Raw genomic sequence first — 6,514 nt, 5'->3', positions numbered from 1 at the left:
CTGAATGGAGGCTGTCACTGATAAACACGAGTCTGCAGCAGCCTAGGTATGTGTGCAATCTACAGCCTATTGCCCAAAACTTTTGGGATACTTCTATGAAACATGTGCAAAACTTCTTTTATCTGGTATGCTTTACGTTATTTTTTAAACTGGTGTTGGGAAAAAAAAATCTGGGTTAAGGTGTGGTGGTTTTACCCAGCTGGGCAGCTGAGCTCCACCACAGCCACGCTCTCACTCCCCCTCCTCAAAGGGAAAGGAGGAGAAAATCTGATGGAAAGGGCTCAGGGATTGAGATAAGGACAGGGAGATTGCTCAACAATTTCTGTCCTGGGCAAAACAGACTCAGCGTAGGGAGATTCATGTAATTTATTACCTATTACTAACAAGCTAGAGCAGAGAGAAACAAAACAAAAAAGCTCAAAACACCTTCCCTGCATCCACCCTCTTCTATGTCCTTCCCCCGAGCAGGGCAGGGGAGCTGAATGGGGGCTATATTGGGTCCCTTTGGGGCTGTCTGAAACTGGCTGTCCTCTGAACGAGGACAGCTCCTGGGCTCTTCTCACAGAGGCCACCCCTGCAGCCCCCAGCTACCAAAACCTTGCTGTCTAAACCCAAAACAGGCTCAGCAGCAGCTTCAACGCTTCCTGGTCATGGCACTGAGCCTGCCAGAGTTCAAGAAGGGTTTGGACACTCTCAGACACATGATCTGATTTTTTATTTTATTTTATTTTTTATGGGTGGTCCTTTGGGGACTGAGAAGCTGGACTTGAGGATCCTTGTGGGTCATTTGGGGTGGGCTTGGGCCTCCTTGTGTTCCCCCAACCCCATTTCATTCACAGTGTCCCGTGGGCCTCTTCCTTCTAGATTTAAGTTAAGTCTTCAGCTGCATCATTCATGTCAGCAAGACCTGCCTTTACTGCGTGTCATCAGGTGGGAAATGGGTGATTTAAAAGTTGCTCCAAGGACACAAACTCCTGCTGCCACCGATGTGCAATGGCACATCTTGCCGTGGCAGCCCAGGAGCAGAGAGCACAGGGTGCAGCTGCACGGAGCCAGGGAGTGTAATGAACTCTGCACAGATCAGGATTCAGCACAGACGATGACACTTAGCTTATTGATTTCTTCTTAGGAGAAATCTGGTTATGTTTCATGAGATCAAGCAGGCACCAAGCCTGGGAGAGCGTAATTCGATTGAGCTGAGACTTTTCAAGCCTGCTGTGTCTCGAGCTCTGTCCGTGCAAAATGCAGCTGGTGTTCTGCCTGGGGGGAGAGGAGAGGGCTTGGGCAGAAACAGCTTTTGGGGAGGAAGCTTGGGGACACCGTTCCTCATTAGGGTTTAAAATGTTTTAAACTATTTAAGTCCTACATCCTTCAAACTGGTGAAAGAGAAGCCCTTTCATCTTTCATGGGACAAGAGAAGAGAAGAGAAGGCTCCTCCTTTTTGCCACCCTTGGTCAAAGCACCAAAGCCATAGAGGCTCTGCTTTTGTGGCCCTTACCTTCTGTATGCTGGACTTCCCTGTACAGTTCACCAGCCTCCAATGTTCTGCAGCGAAGCAACTCTTTTGAGGTGTTTCAAGGGCTGATACTGTGACAGGCCTGCAGAGAGGACAGCAGATCCTGTTCTTCACATGGATCCAGTATCCCTAGAACAATACCAGAGCTGGGGAGGCCCCTGGAGGAAGCCCCAGAAGAATAAATACTTTCTCACAGAGCCTGGAACAGGTGAGAGGGAGGTGACCCCGGGCTGCTGAGCTCAGAGAAGGTGGCACAACGCTGCCCAGTGCCTCCCAGTGCCTCCCAGTGCTCAGTTATCCCCAGGGCCTGCATTAAGCATGTGCAAGCAATGCTACCCACTGCTCTGCAGAGACCAGGCTGCCTTTCTCCAGGCAGCCCATTATGTGACAACCCCAATTCCCTCTTCATATCCAGTCCTTGCATTCCTGCCCTGTGCTGGACGTTTCCTGCAGCAGAGCAACCACTTCAAAGTGTTGTGGAGTCTGTGCCGAGGCAGTGGGCACCACGTACTGTGTTCATACAAGCAGGCAGGAGGGTGCTGAGCTCTCCTGTCACCCAGAAGCGCTCTGTACACACCTGTAGCAGCCTCAGCAAGAAGTTCTGCCAGCGATGCCTTTGGCATTATCTCTACTGAGTTGCCCTTTGGTTGGGAACACTCTCCTAGTAGGGACGAGGGGGACAGGGCAGCAAGAAGTGGCTTTGGTGCATGGGTAGCTCCCAACGCCCTATGGTGTTTGGTGTCATCTCTGCTACAGAAGGGCTCTGGCAGGCCTGTTTGCCCCCCTGATGGGAGGCAGAGAGAAGTAGATGTGCTTATCAGCCCTGCAGGGCAAGAGCTGGACACCAAGCACGAGAGAAGAGAAACCTCCAGAGCAGCAGTGTTCCTCTAGCTGTCGGTGACAGCTCTCTGAGATATATCTCAGGCACAGGAGCCAAAGAAATGACTCAGGAGCGTTTTTTTTCTCCTTGGTTCTGCTTATCAGAGCCGTGCTGGGCTTGAAGGGGTGGCTGGGGAATAAATCCTCGTGTCCTGAGTGCCAGTCTGGGTGCCAGCCCTGGCACTGCCTCACTCCCCTTAGCCCAGCATCACCTCCCTCACTCTTCACTCTCTTTCCCTTGTCTTTACTCCAGTCCTGATGTTGGGGCCAGAATGGGGCTGATCGGTGAAAGATCAGCTCTGTTGTCGCTGAGGGGGAAGGACTGGCTCGAGCACAACTTTTCCTTGCAAGAAACTGTAGTTAAAGGAGCACCAATTAGCAGAGCCCCTCATTATCGTGCCAGCCTCCCAGCGCTGAAAGCAGGAATCACGCAGTCACCGTGATTATAGACACAGCCGACTGCAAATTGCAAACAATTTGCAGCAGGGAACTCGCCTGGCTCGGTAAGGCCGTGTGTATGTTTACGCTGCCGTGTACAGCAATACGCTCATTACGGGTTATTAATAACACGGCCCACTTTCCTAAATAAACGTGAATCTCCCTTTCTGGCTTTTCTGCCCTGCAGTACACAAGGCTCAAGGCTCGGCCTCCCTCCAGCCCTCCCAGAGCTCTGATCTTGCTGCCTCTATTTCCTACGGCACCAAGGGCAGGGGGTTCCTGGTCCCCTGCTGTCTGTCGCTGTCACTTCACCCCTCTCATCCAGCAGCACATTCTCCTTGGCCTTTATTTTCTTTCTTTTCTTTCTTTTCTGATCTACAGAACCCCTTCCTGTTACTCTTTGCATCCCTCACCAAGCTGAGTCCTGTCAGTGCCTTGCCTTTCCTGATCCCACCCCTTTACACCCACAGCACATCCCTCTGCTCTTCCCAGGCCCTGTGTCCCTGCTTCCACCGCGTTTGCATTTCCTTCTTGCTCCTCAGGCTGCCCAGAAGGTCCCTGTTCAACCCTGCTGGTTTCCTACCTTCCCTGCTTGATTTATTTCCTAGAATAGAGCTCTTGTGCTCCACGGAAAGTATCCTTAAAGAGTCTCCAGCTCTGATCAGAGGGATGGCGTCCCATGGGATCTCATCCACAAATTCTTTGAGCAGCTGGGAGTTGGATCTTCTGAAGTCCAGGGTCCCAACTGCACTTAGCCAGGCACATATCCCTCGAGATCACAACCTCCACCAGGGCATGGCCACTGCAGCCCAGGCTTCCTCCAGTCTTGACCTCTTTAATGAGCTCTTCTGCACTGGTGAGCACCAGGTCCAGTGACGCTTCTCCTCTGCTTGGTTTGATACCTGGGCGAGGAATTTGTCCTCGATGGACTCCAGGAGTTTCCTGAAGTGCTTGCTCCCTGCCCTGTGGTTTTCCAAGCCAACATCTGGGTGGTTGAAACCCCCCAGGAGGATGAGAGCCTGTGAGCACGATGCTTCTGGTGGACGGAGCCAGAAGGCCTCATCAGCAGGTTCCCCTTGATCGGGCACCTATAACAGACCCCATCCACAATTTGTCCTTTATTGGAGTGGCCTCTAACTCTCACCCACAAGCTCTCAACCTGTCTGTGGCTCTTTCTCAGAGGCAACTCTTCTCAATCAATCCCTCCCCTAATGCAGAGGGCAACACCCCCCTCCTTGGGATCCTTTCAGGAGCAGGCTCTACGTGACTGTCCTGCCATGGCCTTCAGGATGGCCACGACATCTCCCTCTGTGCATTTTTGCCCTCAAAGCCTCCGTACTCCGTGCCGGTGTGTGTGGGGGGGAAGGAGGTGTTAGAGGGGATCGAGCATCCTGTGGTTTTGTGGTTGTGACGGGTGAATGAGTGGCTGTGACCTGCTGCAGTGGGAAGCCCCGGCTCTGCTCAGCAGCTCCTCATTTGAATGCTAACGAGGCCTGCCAGACAGGGTGGTTCTCTGCTGCGGGAAGACACGTCAGTGATGGATGACGCTGTGCTCCCAAACCTCACTTCCCAGCTCCTTATGCAAAGCAGCCTCACTCTGAGCGAGCACAGGATGGTCCCAGAGCAGGGAAGGTCCTGGGACCCTGAGGATTCCTGCCCACCACACACGGAGCCCCTTTCTTTGCCTAAGAGCTGTGCAAAGCAGCCCTGGCCTCCCCAGCAGCATTGTTCATGGGGAGACTCCGTGCCCTGATGCCCTGACAAGCCAGGCACCGGGCTGGCATCACAGAATACCCCTGGCCAGCAAATGTCTGCCTTTTTCCACTGTGAGGCTGTGAGCAAGGCTCCTTGCAGCCCAGATCTCCAGCTGGGTGCAGCACGTGTGCACCCCTGGACCCCCATGGGTTCCCAGTCCCACTCTGCAAAGGGGACCAGGAGCACCGAGTGCCCCTTGGGTGCTGAGTATCCCGCTGCAGCACGGAGAGCTGCGGTCAGACGCCCTCTCACCACCCTTTTCCAGTGGTTAGACGACAAATGTATAAACGTTTCTCACCACAGCAGATCACACGCTCCTGGTTTTTCTTGGAGGGTTGGAGGGACCTGCAAGGCAACGGTGGGGGTCTTGCAGGGAGAGCAGGGGGAGAGAGTCGGGATTGCTGTCCTTAGGGGTGCAGGATGGACTCAACCCACCCAAGCAGCACTGTCGCTGTTCCACATACACCATTTTATCATGAACAACATCTGCTAACATAACACAACATCGTAACAACATCAAGGAAGAGCCACTTGACTTCCTACTCACACCCCCCTGAAGGTAAGCCATGGGATTCTGGAAACAGGAGAGACTCATGCCATAAATGTGGCAGAAAGTTGAGCAAAAAAAAAAAAAATAATGCAGAAGGCAGCAGGCACAGGAATAGGGGAACTTTCCAGAGGAAGAGAAGACAGGCCTGAGAGGTCTGAGTGAAAGCAGCAGCAGGCCAAGCCAATGCAGGGAGGGGAAAGATTTTTCTACGTTCTGTTTGCCTTTCACAATTATTATAAATTCAGGTTCTGTCTGGATCTGGAGACTGTCTGGAGGCCAGAGGGCACGGCGCTGCCAGCAGGAGGTGAAGGAGAGGCAAAGCAGATCCTCTGTGGTTTGCCAGGCACAGAAGGGGGCTCAGACAGGGCAGGAGCCCAGCGCGATGCCAGGCGCCGTGCTCGGCCCTGTGGCAAGAAGGGGGGCACGTCCCTGGGGAGATGGGTTGGGACCGAGAGCAGGCTGGGTGCAGATATAGCTGGGCAGCTGCGGGACTCAGGGCTGCCTGGAGAAGGATAAAATTGTGATTTATTGCCCAGAGAAGGATAAAATTGTGATTTATTGTGCAGAGAGATATTGGCATGCCAGGCTTGGACCCTCTGTCTAGGTGGGGGAGCTGAGCAGTACCAGGGCTCTCTGCAGGCCCCATCTCTCCTATGCCTGCTGCCAGTCCCCAGCTGAAGTCTGTCCAGCACCATTAGCTCAGGCCATCCTGGCAGGAACTGTCTGCCTCGCTAATTTAATGAGCCCCCGGCTTAACGCATGGCGAATTCTGACATAAATAAAATAAAACGTGTCAAAGTGCAGCTTCTTTCCAATTACAATTCATTAGCAAGCTCTGAGCCACCGGCCTGACCACGGTCAATAATCCCAGTTGGGGAAGAGCAGAGGAAAAGCAATTTATAATTTTCCCCAGGCGTTTCGGGAGGAGGCAGGACCGTCTCACACCGGCACGGCCTGAGCAGGGCCTGCCTCCCCCAGGAGGGTCCCACCTGGCTCTGGCCTCTGCATGTAACCCAGGGATAAGGACACGTCCTTTTTCTGTCCCCTGGCCCCTCCACGATGTAGGGATGCACTGGCTCTTGGGATCTGGCTGGGACCTGACATGGATTGGCCGTGGCAGGGCATCAGCTTAATGGGGATCTGTCTGGGTTCCCCACATCCCCTCTTTTTCTAAGAGCTGTTGTAGGACTGAGCAGCTGATGTTCATTTCTCCCATTTTTCCTGTTTCAGTCCATTGCCTTCTCCTAGACAGGGAAGGAGCAGACCCTTCTGCCCCTCCTGAGCATCCCAGTTTCCCCTGGAGATGCCAGATGGAGGCAGACAGATCCCAGGAGCCAGCCCCTGGATTCAACACACGCCTTTTGGAGCTCGTAGCC

Source organism: Aythya marila, assembly GCF_965140915.1.
Source record: "Aythya marila genome assembly, chromosome: 27".
Taxonomy (NCBI): Eukaryota; Metazoa; Chordata; class Aves; order Anseriformes; family Anatidae; genus Aythya; species Aythya marila.
The sequence above is the reverse complement of the archived record's forward strand: the minus strand, read 5'-3'. Positions refer to the sequence as shown.